At 42.4% G+C, this 24,175-nt stretch overlaps 1 protein-coding gene across 1 annotated transcript in view; it reads left to right on the top strand.

Annotated features, from left to right (window-relative positions):
• The first annotated feature begins 6,516 nt into the window (after nucleotides 1-6,516).
• The window catches only part of SMAD1 (SMAD family member 1), a 63,633-nt gene continuing 45,974 nt past the window's right edge, over nucleotides 6,517-24,175 (top strand). Inside the window, exon 1 of the mRNA XM_075614176.1 lies at nucleotides 6,517-6,746. The gene's annotated coding sequence lies outside the window, so the exon portion shown is untranslated. The remainder of the gene's footprint in view (nucleotides 6,747-24,175) is intronic.

The following is a 24,175-nucleotide window of genomic DNA, read 5'->3' as shown; positions in this document are numbered from 1 at the left end:
CTGCCCCGAGGAGCTTACAGTCTAATTGGTAGGTAGAACGTACGGAGACAGTAGGAGGGAGTTCTGGTAAGTGCGTCTGCAGGGGGCCAAGCTTTATGTATCAGGTGTTCAGAATAACCACAGTGCTATTCATATGCTTCTTTAAGCAAGTGTGTCTTAAGGTGGGTCTTAAAGGTGGATAGAGAGGGTGCTAGTCGGGTACTGAGGGGAAGGGCATTCCAGAGGTGTGGGGCAGTCAGTGAAAAGGGTTTAAGTCGGGAGAGGGCTTTAGATACAAAGGGGATAGAAAGAAGACAGCCTTGAGAAGAACGCAAGAGTCTGGATGGTGCATAACGAGAAATTAGGGCTGAGATGTAAGGAGGGGCAGAAGAGTGTAAAGCTTTAAAAGTGAGGAGAAGAATGGAGTGTGAGATGCGGGATTTGATCGGAAGCCAGGAGAGGGATTTCATGAGGGGAGATGCTGAGACGGATCTAGGAAAGAGCAGAGTGATTCTGGCAGCAGCGTTTAGGATAGATTGTAGGGGAGACAGGTGAGAGGCAGGAAGGCCGGACAGCAGGAGGTTACAGTAATCAAGACGGGAGAGAATGAGGGCCTGAGTCAGAGTTTTAGCAGTCGAGCAACAGAGGAAAGGGCATATCTTTGCTATATTGCGGAGCAAAAAAGCGACAGGTTTTAGAAATGTTTTGAATGTGATGGGCGAATGTGAGAGAGGAGTCAAGTGTGACCCCTAGGCAGCGTGCTTGGGCTAATGGGTGAATAATCGTAGTTCCAACAGTAATGTGGAAGGAGGTAGTAAGGCCAGGTTTGGGAGGGAGTATGAGGAGCTCCGTTTTAGCCATGTTGAGTTTAAGGCGGCGGAGGGCCATCCAGGATGATATAGCAGAGAGACATTCAGAAACTGTGTTGGACAGTGGTGGATACCATTTTCCAATAAATTCATTTTTATTAACTCTGTAGTTCTGTCTGTCAAATTCATCCCTGGTGTATTTGTACTGGTCTCCTGTGGCACACAGCACTTATTCTTAGGACAGAGCTGGGCTATACAGACTTTTTTTTATTTCAACATACATTTTTTTATTGAGTTTTCATAAAGTCAAGCAAACAACAAGGTCTTTGCATTGTCTTAACTCCGGCGCAGCGGGGTTTAACCATAACTTAATGCCTGACTAAACGGCAGAAAACCCATTTGATAACTGTAACGCCTGTATGCCCGCAGACCTGGCCAGTCCCCAGTACTGAGGTGGGTAAGGGTATAACACGCACCCACAGCAGTGAGGGCGTGCCTGGAGTGTGGTAATGGGTTGCCGGGCCTGGTAAGAAAGGGTTAATGTATACTTGCTGAGTCCGGGGTGCCAGAGATCGGAGAGTAATGTCCATGTGCCAGAGTTCAAGGGTTGGAGAGAGCAGCATAGTGATGTCCGTAAGCCAGAGTTCAAGGGTTGGAGAAAGCAGCGTAGTGATGTCCGTAAGCCAGGGTTTAAGGGCAGGAGAAGGTAGAGTAGTCAAATCCAAAGCAGTACACAAGTTCAAACCAAGGGAATCCAAACAGGGGCAGGGACAGGAACCAGCGCTGAAATAGACAAGGGAGCTAGGCATAGACACTGCACACACAGGAGCTACAGGAAAGCTATGCAGAGCAATGACTAAGAGGACAGAGAGGGGTTATAAAGGAAGGAGGACCAATAGGGAAGAGAGGTGGAGCAGAGGCTTGAGTGAGAGTTTGCAGGGATAGGTCAGAGAGAGCAGGGGAGGAGACAGGGAAATAATCAAGGGAAATAGCTTGTAAGCCACGGGGGGCAGAGCTAGAGTTTAGGGGCGGCAAATAACTGGAGCGGGTGCGCACGCCTTCTGTAAGTGTGTTATGCGCGTGCACCGCGCGTGCCACAGGGCGCGAGGGACGCACCGCCGGGAGGGTGCTTGGCACCGGAGGCGGAAGGGAAGGAAAAGAGGAGGAGCCAGGTAATGTAAGGGCTGGGGAGATAGGCATACGCCGAGGGGTGCTGGTACCGCGGAGGGTAGCGAGTGGCCGGGAACGTGTGCGCTCAGTGCGGGAGCCGCGCACGTGAACCGAACGTGTATCAGGGCATGCAAACCGCGCCGCAGAGGAGCGAGCGCGAGAGAAGGAAGGGAGAGAGTGAGAACGCAGGAAAGAGGGGTGATTGGAAGTCGTGGGAACAGAGGTGACGGGGACACGTTGGGAAGCGTGAGTCCCCCGATCCATTACAATAACATAAAACATAGAACACCACATTGGGAGGGTAAGAGAGGGAGGAGGGGGGAGAGTAGCAAAGGTCTTGTCTGTGTTTTAACTGTGCCACAGAGTTTAGATATTCCTTCAGTTATTTACGTGAAGTCTCATCTGGAGTGTGGCTAGGCCATCATCTACAACTGTCCATTTTCTCATCAGAACCCTCATCCACAACTGTCTGGGAGGCCACCAAATTTATATGTGCATAAAGTACCAAACACACTTTATTGACCCCATTGTTTGATAACTCTGAGTTTGCTCTGGGCCTGGATAGCAAGAACTTTAGAGCCTGGAAGCAAAAAGGGTTCGGAGACTTAAGGATCTGGAGAGTAGAAATACCATTAAGACATTCGAACAAATTAAGTCGATAAGGACATCCCTAACACTGAGTTTTTTTAGATACCTCCAGATTCGGGCATTTTATATCAAACACACATCAGTCCATCATTGACGAATTTTGAAATGCTCTGTGTGTTGGGAAATTATACACGGGACTAACCTCTCAGATGTACAGAGAAGTGATGTGTTCTGGGGTAAACTACCCTAGGAAACCAAGTTACATGTCTCAGTGGGAAAGGGACCTAGGGTCCAGTTTGGATGAGGAATAATGGGAGAAGATAGTCCTAGCAGCAGCCAAAAGCTCTATTTGTACAACATTAAAGGAGACCACATATAAGGTAATGATGAGGCGGTACCTCACCCCATTAAAACGCTCAAAATGTACTGCCCCCTTGTGCCCCAAACAATGTGGAGAGCCGGCGGATCTGTTACACATGCTGTGGTTCTGCCCTGGAATAGCCCCAATTTGGGAGCAAATTCGAGATTGGCTGGAGAGAACATTGGGCCTCGAAATTCCGTGGGACCCCTGGCTTTTCATGCTAAATAAACAAGCACAGGAACTAGCCAGCGTGGAAAATAAATTCGTTGCATATTTTGCAACAGCAAAAAGGTGCGAAATCGCAGCATTGTGGACTCAAAATGAAATTCCATCTATTGATAAAATTAGAAACAGAATTTGGTTTGTTTACCAGATGGAAAAATGAACGAGTTTAGTTAATGACACTGGCACAAAATTTCAAAAAGTCTGGCTGCCTTGGTTGGCCAAGACGGATATCCCAGGGGTGAGCAATGCCACTGCTTGGCTATGATAGTGTTAGATGCGTTCTCCTCTGATGGGCAGAGAGGCCCTGAGAGGAAGGGATTTGGGCTACACAGACTTTTGATAGAACTTCCAAGAAAGGACATTGTTTACGTGTGGTAGATAGGCAACGCCAGATGTTTGGCACAGCTGTTTTCTTCAGCATATTACGGTGGGGATTTTGCTTTGTGCGCACTTATCTTGAGAAACGTCCAAAAGTAGGGCCAAAATGTAGATTTCCCAACACATGCCTATTACAAAAGTTCCACAGCAGTGCCGGCTGCATTTGATGCTATTCCATTAGATTAGGGCTAACACTGGCCAACATTTCATAGCTTCTTACAGGGAGATTTGTGCTGAAAATGCGGGAGACTTTCATTGGGATGATGGAATTCTTTTCAGTGAGACCAGATAACATAAAATGTATACATTAAACTAAAAAATGATCTGAGTTTTCCTTGTAAATAGGGAGAGTTGGTCACTATGATCAAACAGCGCCCATCCTATCCCTTTACATAACTCTGCGTAGGCTGTAAAAATAAAAACCTGGGTTAGGAGACACGTATCTCATGAGCTTTATACATCTCTCCTTTAGAGTAGGAATTTGAGGATCACGTTCACTAAAAGGTGCTAAGCTTTCGTACGCCTTAACTCCTATTCAATTAGTGAATCTGGGCTGTACCGACCTCCAGGGACCCTTTTGTTCCCAAGATATAAATTTGTTTCTGGACACAAAATGGCTGTCGGGATCAGCCTCGCTAAGAAAGCCAATAGAAACCTGCACCGTCATCAAGAGAGGACATTACAACTTTCTATTGGGGACCTTGCCACAAAGTAGTTTTTTTTTGTTGTTGTCAAACAATAGCACAATAAACTACAAATATCTCGGGAACCTGAGGTTGCTTGGTGGTCAAAGGACCACAGATCCGCTCCACGAGTTAAAAAGTAATACAAACTTTCAAACAATGTCTGTTACATGTATGAAGCCTGCATGCATATAACACATACTTTGTTGTTGGAAATGATTTTTTACGTATACTTCATGTTGAATACCTGTATGGTACAATTTAATTTAAAACAGAATTGCGGGTATAGTGCAAGAGTGTGTGCTGCGCTATTCAAAGGAATACAAAACCTAAAAATAATGTGTTATAACTAAAATCACTTAAACCAATAAGCTATAGTGAAAATAAGTGGCTGCCTAAAATTAGGTAACTCTGACTACCCTAGTCAGATAAAGTGCTATGGAAAAAATGTTACCAAGTGGTGCCTGTGCTGAAATAAACTAACATATTGTGACAAAAAATACGATTGATATATGTAATCAGATACAACCGTGCTGATATGAAAGTGTCCTTAAAGAAGTGGTGGGCTGGAAAGTCCAACAAACGATGGTGTAATCCGGAAAGTGATTAATTCATGGATAGCAGCACGTGTGGAAAAAGAGAAATAAAACAGACATAGTGTAATATTGCAACAAAAGTGGAACAAGTGCCCAGGAATAAGGGAATGGTCAGTTCCCTGGGAGTAGAAAGTACTCAAGATAGTAAGATGAGCAAAAAATACATTTTAATAAAAACAACAAATTAAAAACAGCTCGTCTTCTCACGCTGGCAAACAAAAATTGGAATCCTACTTACACGATTCAAGTAGGAAATGCGCATGCAGTAACATTGAATTCGCAGGGGAGTCGCTTCTCAATGTCGACGGCCACCTCCGGAGTCCTAACGGTATATCCTCCAGACCCGCTGGGGCACATGGACCGTCCGGTTAGCCGACAGAGCTGACTTCCCTCTACTTGATTGGGTGACCTCTGATGTCCCGGATGCTCACTCGCTTCTCTCGTGAGAGGGGATGGTGTCTGCAAGCTGTTCCGGGGCTAAACAGAGTCCCGCTAAAAGGATGGAGTGCACGTTGATGCTGCTCTTGTAAGCACACGCGTGAGAATAGGGCTAAGCTCCACCCTACGCGTTTCACGGATCCTTCCGCTTCGTCAGGGGTACAGTTTGCAGACACCCATCACCTCCCGCGAGAGAAGCGAGTGAGCATCTGGGACATCGGAGGTCCAGCGGGTCTGGACGATATACCGTTAGGGCTCCGGAGGCGGCCGTCGACATTGAGAAGCGACTCCCCTGCGAATTCAATGTTACTGCATGCGCATTTCCTACTTGAATCTTGTAAGTAGGATTCCAATTTTTGTTTGCCAGCGTGAGAGGACGAGCTGTTTTTAATTTGTTGTTTTTATTCAAATGTATTTTTTGCTCATCTTACTATCTTGAGTACTTTCTACTCCCAGGGAACTGACCATTCCCTTATTCCTGGGCACATGTTCCACTTTTGTTGCAATATTACACTATGTCTGTTTTATTTCTCTTTTTCCACACGTGCTGCTATCCATGAATTAATCACTTTCCGGATTACACCATCGTTTGTTGGACTTTCCGGCACACCACTTCTTTAAGGACACTTTCATATCAGCACGGTTGTATCTGATTACATATATCAATCGTATTTTTTGTCACAATATGTTAGTTTATTAGTTTATTTCAGCACAAGCGCCACTTGGTAACATTTTTTTTCATAGAATTGCGGGTATGTCTATATTCTTTTTATTTTTAACTGGTATTAGAAAATATAAATATACTTTACATTTAACTGAGTGTAATATTATTTATATTATCCACAATGAAAATAATACATGTTGTTAAGCTATAAAAACGAAACATCTGCCTCGCATTCAAAATGTTTATGGCTTTCATATATAGCAACTTCATTCTGCGCTAACACTATTAACCATCTTTTTAGTTGAATTTGGTACAATTTGTTATGAACTTAATCCTTCATGCTGCAAAATTGGAGCCAAAGGGAGTCCCGTGTTTATATATATATATTTTTTAAATGCAAAAGTATCTATAGTGTTTGTTACTGGAATTGTGTCTTCATTAGAGAGAAGAGAAAGTGTGAGTCTCCTACGTATGTCATGTGCTTGAGTGGAGTGTGTGTCAGACTATATCTCTGCCTCCCTCCCCCCTCTAGACTCTTTTGAGACGAGCCCCCAGTTGAGCAGTGCCCCGTGTGTTGTGCTCAGAGCCGCGCTTTGCAGACGCTCCCTGGCCGGGGTGTGTGTTGTGTATTGGCAGCGGGGCGGCTCCGACTCCCTGACGCCAGTGAGACCAGATCAATCCAGGCAGCCGGGGAGAGAGGAGGAGGAGGAGGGAGCCTGCCTGCCTCACATCCCGGGCTGCTGCTGCTGGGAAGGCATGCGAGCCTCTGGCTACGTTATTACCCACCGACAAGCTGCAGCAGCAGCAGCAGCGCCGCCGCTCTAACCGCACCGGGCACAGGACTGGCACCAGCAGGTAACCCTTTCTGCGCCCGGTTATTATGGACTGAGAAATACACCAGTCTCCCCCCTCTCTTCTCTCCCCCCCCTCCCTTAAAGTTTCTCTGTTGGGGCTGTAACTTTTATATTGCATGTACATTTTGGGGTGTACGAGAGACAATGGGGCGATCCGATGTTTTGATTTTGCCATTTTTATTTAACGCAGATCTGTTTCTTAATGCACCCCCCCTCCCCCCCCCCCCCCCTCACAAAAGCATGCAGCTTCCCCCCTGCTGGCAGTCGGTGCCGGTCTCCTTGTCTGCGCTCACATGGGGCCCGGACAAGGGTGTTACAGAGGAGTATTACTCACACAAATAACACGCTCCGGGAGCTGAACATTATTTTTTTTTTTTACGATGATTTTTAATGAGTGCAGAAAAACCAGGGGAAGCTAACAAAAATAAATAAATAAAAGTCTTGGACCAGAAGTCACCCCTGGGCGGGGGAGGGAGGCCCCCGAGCAATCACTTGGCCTCTTTATGCCTTGGAGACCCTGCACGAGCCGCAGCCCCGGCTGTGTCCTCCAGCCCCGGGATAGGGGGAACTTTTTATTTTTTTCCTCCTTGCTCTGGATCCTGGAAGATGGGGGAGGGGGGCGGCTTTGCCAGCGTCATGGCGCCTGCAGTGCACAGAAGCCCTTGTGTGAAAAGGGGGTTTCTCTGCTGATCCAGATCCTCTGATATTTTACCCCCCCCCCCCCTTTCTCATGCAAACTTACCAAACCTGCTTGTATTATCCCAGATCCCTCCTTGCCTGCCCATAATGTGTTGTTTTTATTTTTTTTTAAATCTTGCTCTTTGTGTCGATCAAGAGGCCAAGTTGAAGGAACTCGGGCACATTTTTGTTTAACTATTACGTCACACTTTGAGATATATATTGACATTACGGTTATAAATCGCAGAATTAAAATTATAATAAAGTATATTGCTGCGCTTGCATTTTGCTGGATCCAGAAAAATAGATAGAAAGAAAAAAAAAAGTAATGTGATTTCCGTTGTTTTATAAGGTCTTTGTGGAAGTATCCTCCCCCACATATGTGATATCTGCCTTTTCTTTAACTCATTCATATAATTGAATTCTGCATCTTGTAGCAAAAGTAGTTTTTAACTCCACCTGGGAAGTCCAGGGATATTCTTTGGCAGGGAGAGGGTTCTGTGTCTCCCCAGTGACCTCCCTATTTTGAAAGGGCGCTGTGCAGCGTAGTTTCGAAAAGTCACCAACTAAAAACATGGTTTCTTGAGATCATTGAGGAAAAGGCGGTTGCGCGAGAGTCCAGTCGCTCTATTTTCTTGGGATGGCAGATGTGGAACGTTGGAGTCGGTTGCATCAGTCAGGAAGCTGTTCAAGGTGCTCCCTGGAGGAATGTTTCAGGGCTCCTTGGCTGGTTGTCAATGTCTTGTTACAGTGGAGATCATTTCAGACCTTAACTAGCTTTTGTGAGGTGCTAGTCCTATCCTTGTCTGGTAATCCTTGGGTCTTTCACACGACAGGATCAGGTTACCCCCTGGGACACTGTCCAGTGCTTTCGTTTCTGACCCCTCCAGAGGCTAGATATGTAATTGTATACATACACTTTCTCCTCTGTTTTTATTATTTTTTGTGTCCCATCCAGAATAACGGGATTTGTGAACCATCTTTCACTTTTTATTCCTTTTGTTTCTCTGTGGTGCACAAAGGGGGTTAGGTGACCTTCCAATCCATGACCATGCCTCCTTAATAATGGTGGGTTGGTGCACAAGCCGGTGGTGTCGCAAGGATTATATTGCAGCATGGATTTTTTTATTTATTTTTTTGTTTCCCTATTGATCTTTTAAGCACGGAACTGAATACTTTGACTTCATTAAACAATAGATTCAGTCACCCACCTCCTGATTTAGCTATGTTCTAATTTAGCAATCAGCACTAAACCAACAATGCTTCATGATGATCACTGCCTGTGGCACCTAAACCTACAGAGTAAATATAATCTATTAGTTCGTAGTCCCAGAGACTTTGCACTTCTTAGCCACTGGTATGTGTGAGTGGGTTTAGAATACTGAAACACTGACACTAAACCCATTTGGATTTTCTTAATCTGCGGTCCCATTAGGTAACATAAGAGTTGCGTTAATGTGAAATCACTCAGGCATTTGACATCTCGTCAAGTTGATGAAATTTGTTCCTTATCCAGTATATATCTAGTATTTTTCAGATTAAGGCATTGAATACTTAACTCTGAGTAGTATTGTGATGCAAGTATAGGTGCCTGCCTGTAAACAGATCCATAACTCCATTAAAAAAAAAAAAAAAAAAGGCATTTAACATTTTAAGGCATTAATCACCCGGTTATTCAAGTCCATTGTGGGTTAATGCACCTCATCCAGTGTGCCAGATTGGGTGCGTCAACCCAAAATGTGTCTTATAGAATAACTCCCTTAGTTCTAACCATGCCAACATTTTTTTTTATTTTTAAACCTTTATCAGTGTCCTCAACTCAACATTTGACTAATTTATTCCAAATCAATATCTACCCAATAAACAATCATACTGAATCAAATGAGTTCAGGGGATGAAAAATACAATGCTCCAACTCCTCAGACTAGGTATGAGATGGAGCACCTCCAAGTATTCTGTTGGCAGACTTGCTGAGGGTGTGGGTGTTGCCATTGGTGTTAGAAGCAATGCATTATGGCCCCATGGTTTTACCTCACCATTTAAAGACCAGTGTCTAAATCCATTGCCTACAAATGCTGAGTAGGTGGTATTGTCACTGGGATTGTTACTCTGACTGCATTCGGTGCTTGTGCTAATTATCTGGGGATAGAAGGATAATCAGAAAGTGACACTGTTGCTGCACTTTCCAAAAAATATTTGTGTTGGAAAAACACAAAGCAGAGTGATATTGATGGTTATTACTCATTAAATACAAAGTCCCCTGGATTTAATAATTAGACCTAAAACTAGAGAGAACAGCATTCATTTTATATACTCCATAAACATGCAAGCAGGCATCTCTCATTTGCTACATCGTATCAAACGGTTTATAATGGAGTCATTGTGGTCAACCTACAAAAGTCTGAAGACATCTCGGCGGGAAATTATTTTGAGTACCATGGCTTTCACATTTTATCTTCGTGTGTTTTGTGTATCCACATTGGAACAGTGGGTTTGGTTACTGATACATTTACCCCACGCTTCTACCACCAAAGTAAGGCTGCGCTTATAGTGCCGTCGCCAGCGGCGTGACGTCACGCGGTCGCTGAAAAAAATCAAATTCACGTGACTTCCAGCGATCGTGACTAAGCCGTCGCGTCGCTTCTACTATAAGCGCACGCGATGGCGGCAATACATTTGTTTTGTCACATCGCCAGCACTATAAGCGTGGCCTAAGGCTGCGCTTATAGTGCCAGCGACGTGACGTCAAATAAAAGCAAATGCATTGCCGCCGTCGCGTACACTTATAGTAAGCGTGTCGCGACGGCTTGGTCGCGATCGCTGGAAGTCATCTCAGTTTGATTTTTCCATGGACTGCAGCCTCAAATCGCTGGCACTACAAGTGTAGCCTAAGATGTAAATCGGGGACCTCTGGCTTGTATAAAACGTGTTGAAAATGTTCTTTTCATGGAATGTGGATTTTATTTATTAAATATTTTGATAGTCACATTGCACTGAAACCTATATACTGTATCTCTCTTAGCAGGGGGGGTTGGTGGCTGTGTGAGAGTGGCCTGTTTCAATAAACATGACCACTATACATTTTGGTTCACCAGGTTGGAACAAAGTAGCTGGCACCATTATGCTGTAACACAGCGGTGCGCAAACTGGGGGCGTGAGATTTTTTTTTTTGGGGGGTGCGGGCAGTTGCAGAGGTCCCGCGCTCTTCCCCCAAGGTATTTAAATTAAATGCCGGGGGACCGAGAGAGGCCTCTGCAACCTCTACTTAACAAGTTTCAGCCGGCTGCAGGACGAGTGACCATGGCAACGTGTCATCATGTGACGTCACGGTTACCATGGTGACGTCAAATGATGGCGCGGGTCACACGACAATGAGCCGTGTGAAGTAAGAAGGGGGGTGAATCAATGGACGAGAGCAGGCGGTGGGGGGCCGCACCAAAAAAGTTTTCGCACCCCTGCTCTAATACATATTGTTACACTTGTTAGATACCCCCGCTACAGCTTGTGGTGAAGGGAATGGTGCTTTGAGGGGCAAAATAGTGGTAATACTGAAGACGAACAGAACCCCTATATAGCACTCTCCAATGGACTTTAATATCCAATTGACACTCCTCTGGAGTAACCTACACCAAGAGTCTATAAAACACTTGGTACTATTTAATAAATGTTTTAAACTCCGCTGTTTTAACGAAGTTTTTTGAATAAATATGTTTTAACTCATTCACCATCTCACACAGGAAGAGAGTGCTATATAGGGGTTCTGTTCGTCTTCAGTATTACCTCTAATACATATTGCCAGCAATTTTAGGTACTGTACCCAAGAAAGAAAAGCTTGTTTTCTAATCGAGGTATCCTTTATTAATAAATGGGAGTACACAAAAATAATTATATAGGCGCAGTAATCAATATAACATGCAGTATCGGCACCCTTGGCTCAATGCCATGAGATTTATTGCCAGTTCTGGTTTTCCGTTTCTCATATTTTCCCCAGGGTTACTCCTGATGAGGGCACTGAAATGTGTTGGAAAACCAGGTACTGGGCCTGCTCTTGACATGGAGCTAGATGAATAATTCTGAATATATCAATCGTGATTGTAACCGTTGTTTGCAGTGTTGTCCTGAGCTGCTTTTGGGGGACAGAGCTCTAAACCACGTTATGCTTGCTTAGTAAAAATAAACGTAGACGTTTATCAACCAGATTTTCCCCTCCCCAACAACAACAAAAATCTTAGTAATGCGTTTAACCTGTAAAAGTGCTTCAAGTCCAAGTTGTGCATAAAAGGGTCTCCATCTGTGTAGTCTTATCCGGCTAATGGAGGGCTCATCCAGCCCTTATAAATAATGTAAACGGTGTATAATGGAGAGCCTCTAGGGACCGGGAGAGAGCATCATTACCAGGCTTTTCAAGCTGCTCGAGATATCAAATTGATTTACAGCACTGATCTGGTGCAAAATGATACATCAGGGCGACAGGGGTTCAGCTTGCAAAAGTGTATGATGTGAGCCTATTAGTTCAGTAATCATAATTAAACCATATTAAAAAGGCAGCTGAGCGAAGAACTGTAGCGTAATGCATTATCCGTCTCGTAGTCAGTGGGACAAGCGGGTGCTTTTTTTTTTTTCTCTCCCCTCAAATTTGTATTTATTTTTTGGATAACATGGGGAAAAGCAGGATGGGGGGGGGGGAGTTGAAGCCCCCGTCCTGATCAAAACAATAGAGTGATAATATCTTTATAGTTTTAACAATCTTAATAGTTGGTCAAATTGGAGAAAAATAGAATCAAACCACCATGGTAGTGGGGGGATGGGCAAGCGGTCACATTGGTAATAGTCCTTTTTTATTTTCCCTGAATCATTGTTTTTTTTGGGTTTTGATATGGTTTAGTTTATAACTTTTGGACAACTTATCCATTACTTGCATACATTTTAAATGATTATTTTTAGTATTTTCCAAATAGTTTAAATTTGTAAGTCTTGCAGTGACGCTATATCTGCTGGAAAAGCACTTAATCAGGGATTCCACTTTTTTTTTTTTAATTTATTCGTAGTATTATTAAATGCCGTCAATTTTTCCATTTCTAAAATATCTCGCAATATGTAGAAGGAAAGGAGCACGGTGTCCGCATCAGTGGATCAAAAAAAAAATAGGGCAACTCCAGATGTAGTAAAATTGTGTTTTATTGATCTAAACCCTATGGGTAGGTAATCACTTACCAGGTGACCAATCTCTGTAGTAGCCAGGTGGGCACCACTAGGTCCCTTAATCTCCCTTGGGTGATCTCTGTTATTATGGACATTGGCACTATACTCTGAATATATTCTTATACAATAGAGCACTTGCTGGTGAAGCACCATCTACCAAATCACCAATACTTTTAAAACATGTCGCACCTTCTCTTGAAAAACTTGATATGATGCTATATTAATTTGCTTCCATTGGAGTGCTATTGTGCATCTGGCTGCTGTCAACAGATGTTTGATAGATTTTGTTTGTGGCATACGACACATTGAGCACTGGTTTCTCTAGGATCAATATTACAGGGTATAGAAACATCAAACACGCTGGTGATCTTTCTTGTAATTTTCCTCCAAAAGGGAAGAACCTTTTGGGCAGGTCCAGAATATATGAAATAATGAGCCACAATTTCTCCAGCACGACACACTCGCTCCTTTTATAAATATGTGCAATCCTATCCGTAGTTAAATACCATCTTATAATTTTATACCTATTTTCTTTGATAGTGGTGCAGAGAGATGAGCTCGCTGCTGCCTCCCAGATCTCTGCCCAATCTTCTTTTGGAAATCTATAATGCCCCTATATCTTTTTCCCATTGAGTCATATACAAGTGTTTTTTTTTTTGTTTTTTTCATTTTTGTCCCGAGAGCACAGTCTAGAATATATATATTTGATATCAACCCTCTTTGGTGCGTTTGTACTGTGCACCTTTCTTCAAATTCGGTTAATTGTGTATCCCCTTGCGGGAAAGATTTTTGAAATGATAAAATGCCTGATTTGTGTGTATCTGAAATACTCAGAGTGGAATATTATATTTCTTTCGTATATATTCAAATGTATATATTTTCCCCTGAAACATAGGGTTAAAGATGTTACGTATTCCTCTTAAGATCCAAATATAATTCCTATCCGATATACATCCTAAGGGAAATTCCTCATTCCTCCATAGAGGGGTCATAAATGAGGGTTTCCCCTTTTAGTCCCTTTCTTTTCTCCCAATTATCCCAAATATATAAGGTAAATTTAATAACCGGGTGACTGTACACCTCTTGAGGTCTATTCTTTTTAGGGATCCACAGTAATATATTTGTATCTAGCGTTGAGATCTCACTTGCTTAAATTTCCACCCATTAAACCTCCTAGGTGGGTCTATGCCAGGCCGGTAAGTGGCTTAATGGTGCTGTGATTAAAATATTTATTTAATGCCGGAAAAGCTAGTCCACCTTCTGACCTTAATGAACTAAGCACGGTTCTTTTTATTCTCGTTTTTTTCTTTCCCCAGATAAAAGTGTACATGTTACTTTGCATATCATTTAAAATTTTGGTTGGAATAGGGACTGGAAGGCTATGAAACAGAGCAATTTAGGAAGTTAATTCATCTTTACTGACATTATTCTGCCCATCCATGATATAAAGTACATATTCCACGCTTCCAGATCTTTGTCTGAAACAGTTTTGGGTAGTTGGCCTTCTAAAGTTCTGAATATCTAGCAGTCCACCCCCCCAAATATTTGATACTATTTTCTTCCCATTTAGAATTGAAATTTAGTTTTAGTCATTTAAGTGTCCCTGTCTACTCATAATGCCAGTGCCTCTGATTTTGTGTTTATTTCATAATTTGAGAAAAAAATTGAATGTTGAGATCTTCTCAAATAGGTTATGAAGTGATGTCAGTGGTTTGGTAATTGTTGGTAAAATATCGTCTGCCCAGAGAGCTATGTTATATTCTTTAGATTATTATTATTATTTTTTTTTATCAGTCCTTTGATATTTTTATTAATCCGAATTCTATTTTTATTAATCCAAATTCTATTTGCTAACGGTTCTAGACTCAAGAGTGCAAATAACGGAGACAATGGACAACCTTGTGTGGTCCCAATAATTATATTAATTACACCAAAGCTGAACCCGGTCATCTTTAGCGTAGCCCCTGGTTGGTTATAGAGTGCTTTAATAATACCATTTAGTATATTTCCCCTGATTCTAAAGTTGTAAACACGTACGACCAGTCCACTTGGTCAAATGCTTTCTCAGCATCCAGCACCTGATCTGGGTTGATTATTCTTGGTAACAGTTTATTTAGTCTTATTGCAATAATTTTACTATAGATTTTAATATCGGTATAGATCAGTGAGATAGGTCTATAATTACTACAGCAATTATGATCCCTACCTGGTTTTGGAATCACAGAAATGTGTGCTCTCAACACTGAGGGAGGCATTTCTTTACCCTTCATGAAAGAGTTAAAAAGTTTTCCCAAAAAGGGTATTAAAGGTGCTTTTGAATGTTTTATAATAATAATTTGAGAGTCCATCTGGGCCAGGAGTTTTTGTATTTTTGAGTTCCTTAATCACTGCCAGTATCTCTTGTGAAATCTCTGCATTTAATAAAACACTATCCTCATCTTTCAGAGTTGGTAATTGACATGAGTCTAAATAAGTGTCTAATTGTTTAAATCTGGGTTTTGTTTTTAGTTTTTAAATTATACAAAGATGAGTAGTATGCTACAAATTCCTCCTATTACTTTTGGGTGAAATGACGTTTCTCCATTTCTCGTTTTAATTGATTTAATATTGGAGAAAATGTGGATCTTTCTGAGCTAATAGTCTGTCCGCTTTATTACCTTCCAGAACAATTGTTTGGTTCATTTTAAAGCTTTTTCTGCTTTGTTAATTTGCAAAATTCTCAAATCACCCCTTTATTTTAAGAAATTTTTGATCATTTACATCTGTGGGGTTCTTTTTATAGTTGTCGTCAGCTCTCTCTGTCTATTGAACATTTAGTCAGTTTTATACTCCCTTTGCTTCTTCAGAAAGGCAATGGCTATGAACTTTCCACTCGTACATGCTTTTTGTGCTTCCCAAATTGGTTGCGCCATTCCCGGTGTATTGTTAATAGAAAATAATTCTATTAAACGTGAGTTTATTTCGTTAATTACACCAAGATCTCTCAGAAGGGAGTCGTTAAGCTTCCATATATGTCCCACCCTAGTAGGATTGATATCTTTTAGCGTGCGTGATTAGACCAGGTAATTGGATTGATCTTTGACTCTGTCAGAGCTGGGATTAGTGAGTGTTCTATAAAAAAAAACAATCTAACCTTCTAGATAGGGTGCTGAGTGAAATGTAGGGTGTTGAATCCTCCATATATCCCATAATGCTATTTCTTGTATACATTTTGGTCAATCTCTATCTTTAGGATCTTGCCCTTTCAGTGTCATTTTGGGGCGTGTGATTTATCTAGCTTTATATCGTAAACTGCATTGAAATCTCCTGCCATAATTGTTTTCCCTTCCGCAAACTTTGATAATCTAGGGAAGACTGTCTCATAAAAATCTACCTGTTTCTCATTGGGGCATAAATGTTAGCCAGTGTGACCATTGTTTCCCAATTTGCCCCATAGGAACAAAAACCCACCTTTGTCGGAGTCACTTTCCTCAAGATCAAATGGTCCTGACCTTCTGACCAGTATAGCCACTCCTATTTTGTGCGCCGATGCGAAGAAACTCGAAGAGAAGACAGTCTCAAAATCTGGGTTGATCCTGTTTCCTGTATAAAAACAACATCCAACATCTGCTTATTAAAATCTTGCAAAGCTAACATCATTTTTCTGGGATTGTTTAAACCTTTCACATTGAGCGTACCCAGTTTTATCATATTAAAATTAAACCATATTTCCTAGCCATTTTTGTTATTTTGTATGTGCGCAGGGATTTTGATCTATTGTCTGAGTAGGATCTCTCTTGCCTCGCGTATATATGAGGGAAGGGGAGGGGTAAGAGAAGAAAGTGGCAAAACAAAAACATATACTTTATATATAACCACATTTACTTAAATGTTTAAACGTATTAACCTAAACTACCCCTGTAGGATTTCCGTAGAATAAAGGATAGTAATTTAGCCCTCACAGACTTCCAAGGGGAAGGGGTCTGAATGGGGGCGGGGGTTCCCTTTTTTCTCCGTTCTCTAAAAAAGAGACGGAGGAGGGGTGGTGGGAGGTTACAAATTGACCCTGAAAAAAAAAAAGGGGAAAAAAATCAAACACCACCAGAAAGTAATTTTTTAGGGAGCTCCCGCGTCCTTTTCTTCTCCGGATCAGGGTATTGGATGAGTCGCAGCGGGAGGCCGGCTCCGATGGCACTCCGCACGGAGGCCAGCCGGCCTTCCTCGGCTCCCGGGCAGGTGAGGGGAAAAAATCCAGTGTGGGGTCAAATATCTTGTCCTTTTCTTCATTCTGTGTGTGAATTCTTCTGTCTGGTAAAACCTTTCACGGTCCTGTTGTCATTTGTCAGATACTTTTTTTGGATACTTTCTCGGTCCTTTTGCTTGCTTCCTTTCTGGGTCTTCCCCTGTGTCCAGACGGGTATTCAGGTAGATTTGCTGGGTGACCCTGCAGTCGGAGGTGATTTAGATCTTTGTATTAGACCCAGTTTGATCAGGGTTATTTTTTTTCTCCTCTCTCTTCCCTCCTTCTGGATTCTTCACCACTATTGTTGAACCATTGTGCTAGATCACTCGATTAATTGGAAACCCCACTTAAATCTGATTTGGTTGTCCCTTAGTGTCTCTGACCGGTTGCAGTTCCTTTTTTACTTTTTTTTTGTTTTTGTTTTTTTGCTTGCATGTGGAGGGAGCTAAGTCACTGAATATTTGGATCTGGTGTCCCTCAAATCCTATCCACTTGCGTTCTGGAAACTTGCGTAATGGCTTCTTTCACCGAACAATGATGAGCCCGCAATATAACTCATCTTATTGGGGTCATTGTTTAGGACCAGGGCCTTATGCACTCTGTTACTAGACAGTCTCTCTTCCGTTTTGTCGGTGGGCATGCTCTGGAGCAGTCTTGTGACAAAATCTGGTGTTGCCCCAGGCAATACAGTCTCCGGTATATTTCGTAGTTTCAAATTATTTAGTCTAGCACGATTTTCTGTATCTTCCAGGGCCTCTGTCAGGGTGTTTACTTGTAATTTTAAGGCTCGCAGTTCATGGTCAGTGACTTTTGAGCTGATGTCAGCTACCCCTTCTAGACGGTCAGTTCTGTCGCCCAGTCCATGCACAGCTCTTCTCCGTTCCTGCTTTGATCATTTCTGTTTGCATCTTTTGTACCATACATTTCAGTAAGTTGTCAAGATCACCTTTTGTGTGGCTGTGAAACTGACACATAGGAGATACCATATCCTTATACATTAACCATTCACGTATACATAACAAAACATATTTTAGTCCTAATGATATTACTGTATATTTGATCCAATAATTTGTTGTAAAAACTCATAATAAATGTGATTCTTCCTCGTGTGACTCCCTGTGGTCAGATGGGCAGAGGAAAGTAAAGGGGAAATGGGGTGGGGGGGGGGGGGTGGTGGGTTTGGGTGAGGAAAGAAAGGAAAAAAGGATGAGGTTGAAGAAACAGCCAGATAAAAAAGATTTGGAGAAATCAGGGAGCGCAGGACACCGATGAATACATATAAAACAAGGAGAAATAGTGCAACACTGTGGGGATAGTGATACCTCTCAAGAGAGAACAGAGAGATAAAATGAACATAGTCATGCATGTGCCATGAAACAGAAAGGCACTGAGCCTTATACGTGGTAACCTCAGCAGGTCACGCAGATATGCATATATCTGTGGGTAAGACACCTGCACACGATGTCGCTAAAAAGATATACCCAGTATAATGAAAAGAACTGGAACCAGATGGATAAGAACAGTGAACTGTAATCACAGAAAAAGAATACAAATAAATGTGGCAGGCAATGGGAACTCACAAGAAAGCCCCATGCACGGGCATAGGATGCGGCACGATGCTATCGTGGAGTGAGAACTGAGTTGTGACACGCTGTCACGGGGGGTCCGTTGCGCTGGTGTGCACGTCACTGGTCTTCCGGGTTCTCGTTCCTCTCGCGATAGTTCCGCCTCACGTGATGGCTTTACAGTCCCCGGATGCAACTGCGATCAAGCCGCAAGTACCAGAGACTCAACGCGTGGAAGCTTCTGCGTTTCGCTGGTCGCTTCATCAGGAGTCAATGGTAGCTTGCCAATAGCAAGGGGCTTTCTTGTGAGTTCCCATTGCCTGCCACATTTATTTGTATTCTTTTTTTGTCATTCCTCTCGATCAGTCTCAAGTGCTCCATTATTCTGACTTTCAGAGTTCTCCCCATGTATCTTTTCCCACATCCACACGACAGCAAATAAATCAATCACTTATTCACTGTTACAGTTAATAAAGTTATTAACCATATACTTCTTGTGGGGGATGTGGGAAAAGAAACATGTTGAAGGTTTCATGTACGAACAAGCCTTACAGGCACCACATCTATAGGATCCCTTATCAGAAAGGCGGAGGTTCTCTCAATTGTAGTGCTCACTACACTGGGTGCTACAAATGAAGCAATATTTTTTGCACATCTATATACAAATCTGGGTCCTGAGTCTACAAATGTACTTGCGTTGTGATCCATTCTAAGTAGGTCCCAATGTTTATGTATGATAGATTTGACTTGATTGCTGCATCTATTGTGTTGTGATATGAATAAAAGCACTTCATCCTTTGTTTGATCTACCTTTATCCTTACCACTCCTGCTTGATTTCCCCCCCCCCCCCCCTCCGGTCTTTTAGTCTGCAGCTCCCTGCAGACCGGGGAATCGGCTGCACGCGCCGCCAGTCTCACGGGCACGCGTGCAGCGGAGGTACTGGGGCCTCAGCCTAAGAGTATCTCTGTTACAGACCTCATCCAGGGCGTCGTGTAGATCTTACTACTTTTATATCCCCTTTCCCAAAACGCCCACTCAATTCCTCCGACTGTTGCATGAAATCATGTGCAGTGGAGCAATTCCTCCTCAGTCTGAGGTGCTGTCCTTTTAGGGATACCCTTAATGACAGTCTTGGGGTGGCAACTGTCCGCTCTTAAAGTGTTTCTTGAGTTAGGTTTACGGAACACATCCATTTGTATATTTTTTTTCCTATATCGATCTATAACAAGGTCTAGGTAGTGTATGTGATGGAAATTAAAATTGTGAGTAAATATTAGATTATAAGTATTGTCATTGGTGTAATCAAAAAAGGACAATAGTGTATCAGTCTCCATCCCAAATAATTAGGTCATCTATAAATCTTTTATTAAAAAAATTATATTTTGTCTAAAGTGATTAGTGCTCCCAAAAATAAACTCTGCTTCATACCACCCCATGAACAAGTTTGCATAAGAGGAGGCGAAACTTGTCCCCATAGCAGTGCCCCGTTGCTGTAAATAAAATTTGTGATTAAACAAAAAATAATTGAGAGTAAAGAACAAAGTGCATAGATGTGAGCAGTTATTATCAATATATGGATCTTAAACTTTTGTTCATCCCCTGTATAGTGGGATAGTGATTCCTTGCATCCTTTTTTTTAATTTTTTTTATTCTGGCTGTTTCTTCAACCTCATCCTTTTCTTTTTCTTTCCCCTTTTCTCTTTTCCTTCCCCCCTCCCTCCTTTTCTTCCCTCCCCCCTCCCTCCTTTTCTTCCCTCCCACCCCATTTCCCCTTCTTTACTTTCCTCTGCCCATCTGACCATAGGGAGTCACACGAGGAAGATTCACATTTATTATGAGTTTTTACAACAAATTATTGGATCAAATATACAGTAATATCATTAGGACACAAAATCTGTTTTTATTATGTATATGTGAATGGTTATGTATAGGAGATACTATATCTCTTGTGTCAGTTTCACAGCACCTTGTTGTGCGTTTTTGTGGGACGACACATTCAACTTTTTCCCTAAAAGGAAGTTTAAAATAGATGTTATCAGTCATTTAGTATTGAACATATTTTAAGTTTAATTGTTTTGTGTGTATTTATTTATATTTTCTCTTTGTAGCGCCGTGGTGTAGGATTGCTCCACAGGTTTTGCGGGCACATGCGCGGGCATATGTGTGTGCCTGCATGCCATGGTGTGAGGACGTCGCGACCGACGGGGACGCGGTTTTGAGGGAAGAGAGGCTAATTATATTGTATTCGGGAGCTCAGTGTGGCTGACGGGCGGGATGGCTGACATAAGAGGAGGGCGCATGGGGCACGCGTGCGTCATGACGTTTGGCGCGAAAACGCAGCGGAGTCCTAAAGTTTAAAAATGCTTAGGGAAGATACAATCCTTATTCCTTGATAAAGTACTAACCGTATGAAACGTGTAGGAGAGCCGTGTACCTCCTATTTGTAACCATGTCTTAATAAAGAGAATTTGTTGGACCCTTTTCCCTTGGCTGTGCACTGCTTTTCTCAAGTCTTTTCTATTGAAAAGCAATACAGTACTATTCAATTCCAGACGTGACCTTGGTGTGTAAAAAATAAATTAAAATAAAATCAATTTTCCTGGAAATGTCTTGCAGAATAAGCTTGTAAACTTTACCTTCAGGGTCCAAGGAACATGAGAGAGATGCATTTTGGTGCCTTGGTACTTTTTTGCCCCATCAGCACTTGAGTACTGTAGCACAGAGCAGGTCCATCTGGAACTTGTCGTTCTTCGCCCGACCTAAGGGCAATGAACTGATACAGCGCATTAGCACTGAAATGCAGACCCTGTGTGCATGCATCATCTTCATGCTTTCAAGAGCAAATGTGCTGGTCACGTTCGGCAGCTGTTTCATTGTGTGTAATTGAGTTTAGTTTTTAATGATGGGTGCCTTGGCTCCTCCAGATACAAAAGAAATGTGTTTAGAGCTGTACAATCTTAACATTTCAGGCTTTTCTCTTTCCAGTTCTACGCTTGTTCACAGCCATGTAACTTGTTGTTGTGTGATATATTTTCATGTAAAAGCCGCATGTTTGGCTCCTGACTATTTTTATTTACTCTGTTGCTAATCTTGTCGTTCTATCAGGAAGTGCCCACATCCAAAATCAGTCCCTGTGACTGCTATGGATAAGAGCACAAGGGTTTCTGTACTTGTGATACATGGCAGTCTCCCTTTATTTCTAATAGCGTGGCCAACTCCAGTCCTCAAGGACCACCCGACAGGTCAGGTTTAAAACCTTACCTGCTGGTGGCCCTTGAGGACTAGAGTTGGCCACTCCTGGTTTTGCTGATCGCATCACACATGATGTAACATTTAGTTTATGTAATTGGATCCTTGACCTGCCATGAATGAATAGATCCACTTCAGTTGAGCAGCTAAAGGTTAATTCACAAAAAGTTACTTGCCTGTGCCATGCTCAATAAAGGTATTAAAATGACTGTCCATACAGCTTAGTGCAGCTGCTACAGAATTCAGGACATCCTACAATAAATTAGCCAGTCTTCATTTAACCCCTCCTGTGCTCCTTGGAAAAGCAGAAAAACTTGCGTTTTAGTGGCCAAGAAATGTTCATTAAACTGAATGGCAAAGACATGGTGGCGAGCCATGTGATCCTCATTGATGAACTGAAGTGTTTCCCGAACTGGTAGGTGGTAAATGATGTAAACCTCTGTAGGACCCCCAAAGTCAGCTGAGGAGGTGGTGGGGTTTTTTTGTTGGGTGGTATCAATGCTTTGCTTTAATTCTTTTTAAAAGAAATAGTTGTGCATGCTAAAAACAATTATTGGGGCAATATAATCATTTATGTATTTTTTTAATTATTAGTAAGCCCTCAGTGTAAAAGGGATAATGTTTGTGTATCTAATTGTGAGGGGCAAGCTAAAAATGTAGAGCACGTTATTGAAAGCTACAACGTGACCGTTGGTGTGCTCACTTGTATTCCTGTGTCTATAAAACGTGCAATTTATACATAATAGACCGCTTGACGCTATATGAAATATTAATTGTTAATAATAATATTACATCATGGACAGAGCCTAGCTCAATGGTGGGCAACTCCAGTCCTGAAGGGTCACCAACACCTCAGGTTTTCAGGATATCCTTGCTCTAGCACAGGTGGCTCAGAGGCTGTCGAAGACTGAGCCACCTGTGCTGAAGCAGGGATAACCTGACCTGTTGGTGGCCCTTGATGACTGGAGGTGCCTTCCCCAACTAGGTTAACCTAGTTGTGATTTAATAATTGTCAGTTTAGCCAAGGATTATTGTGTGTGTGTGTGTGTGTGTGTGTGTACTCCTGCAGCCCCAGCGATTTGATATTTATCCCTGAAGGAGATTGGGGAGGCGTGGCTGATGCGTCACGAAGTTGGTTCGCCCTCATTGGCTGAACCGCTTCACGTAACGCTCACGTCAAGCAGCTGCGCTTGAAAAGACGAGTTGTTTTTTGTTTTCTTTTTACAATTTGTGGCTGCGCATCGCGCTCTGCCGTGTGCGGTGCCTGCACTAGATGCACTGTCCTAGGAAGACAGGCAATAATCATTGCCAATTGCCTTTACCATATCACCAGACATAGGCTTGGGATATTTTGACTGGAGTAATCAGATGTGACCGTGCCTCTTAGATTCATGGTTCTCCGCACTCACCTTCTAAACCAGCACTAATCTGATTTTACCATTTCAGTGTGACAAATGTGGAGACATGGAGATTACTTTGCTCAGTCCTGATATGCAGAATTAAACAGGGACAAATATATTAGTTTTTTGGAAAACTTTGAAATTATTTCGATCCTCAGCTGCCCTTACTGTGTTTTTTTGTGAGAGTGGGGTTAAAGATGCTATAGGCAGGCATTGGACGATTCAACAGGGTGTTACTGGACAACTGAAATGCTCAGAGTGAATCACCAAAAGCAACAAATACTCCAAGACTCCTAAAAAATAAAAAGTAACATGGCTTGTGAGACATGTTGGGCTAGGCAGACTTCAGTATGTTTCGATTACTTTGTAATCACCCTGAGCAAAGTATGATTTCATATCTGGCCAATATGTGTATTTTTTATTTTTTTTTATTTTTTTTTTTATGAAATGGTTGCTGTATTCTGAAATTGTGGAGTAGTCACAATATCCGCGTTGTCTGTAATGGAATCCAAGTGAATGGTTGTTTCTGACCATGGCTTTATGATGCGTTGCTCTCAATGATTGGTATGTCACTAAGAGCAACTGTTGTGATTTCGTATTTTATATTTAACAGTTTGCTTTTTGTGTTCCATTACTTGAGCTGCTCAGTTGTATTAGTTTGTGTTTTTGTGGTATTTTTGAACCACACCTATTGGCCGAACAATATCACCCCCATGTTGCTACTGCTTTTTTATTGCCATAGATTAAAGGCAGAGCTATCTTGAGGTTAAATTGTTGGCCTCTAAAGTGGAAAACCTGGAGCCAACATTGCCTCTCTTGCTGTAGGTTGGGTATATAAATGAATTTGAGCACTTTTGCGCTGTACCTGTAAACTATGCACATCTCTGCGTTTACTGGCAGTGCTACATGCCGGCAATAAGCATAGAAATAGGGGCAGACTAGACGAGCCCAGTCAATGCTCCCGGGAGAAGGCTTACGGTGAAACGGCCGTTGGAGTATCTATACCACTCACTTTCCTGTGTCCCACCGCTGCACCGTGCTGACCATCTCCTTGTTTGGAGCTTTACTGCTGATGCTGTTTTGTCCGGTCTCTGTGACTGCTGTATGATTGCT

This window comes from Ascaphus truei, chromosome 1 (genome assembly GCF_040206685.1).
Source record: "Ascaphus truei isolate aAscTru1 chromosome 1, aAscTru1.hap1, whole genome shotgun sequence".
Lineage (NCBI taxonomy): Eukaryota > Metazoa > Chordata > Amphibia > Anura > Ascaphidae > Ascaphus > Ascaphus truei.
The sequence above is the reverse complement of the archived record's forward strand: the minus strand, read 5'-3'. Positions and strand labels throughout refer to the sequence as shown.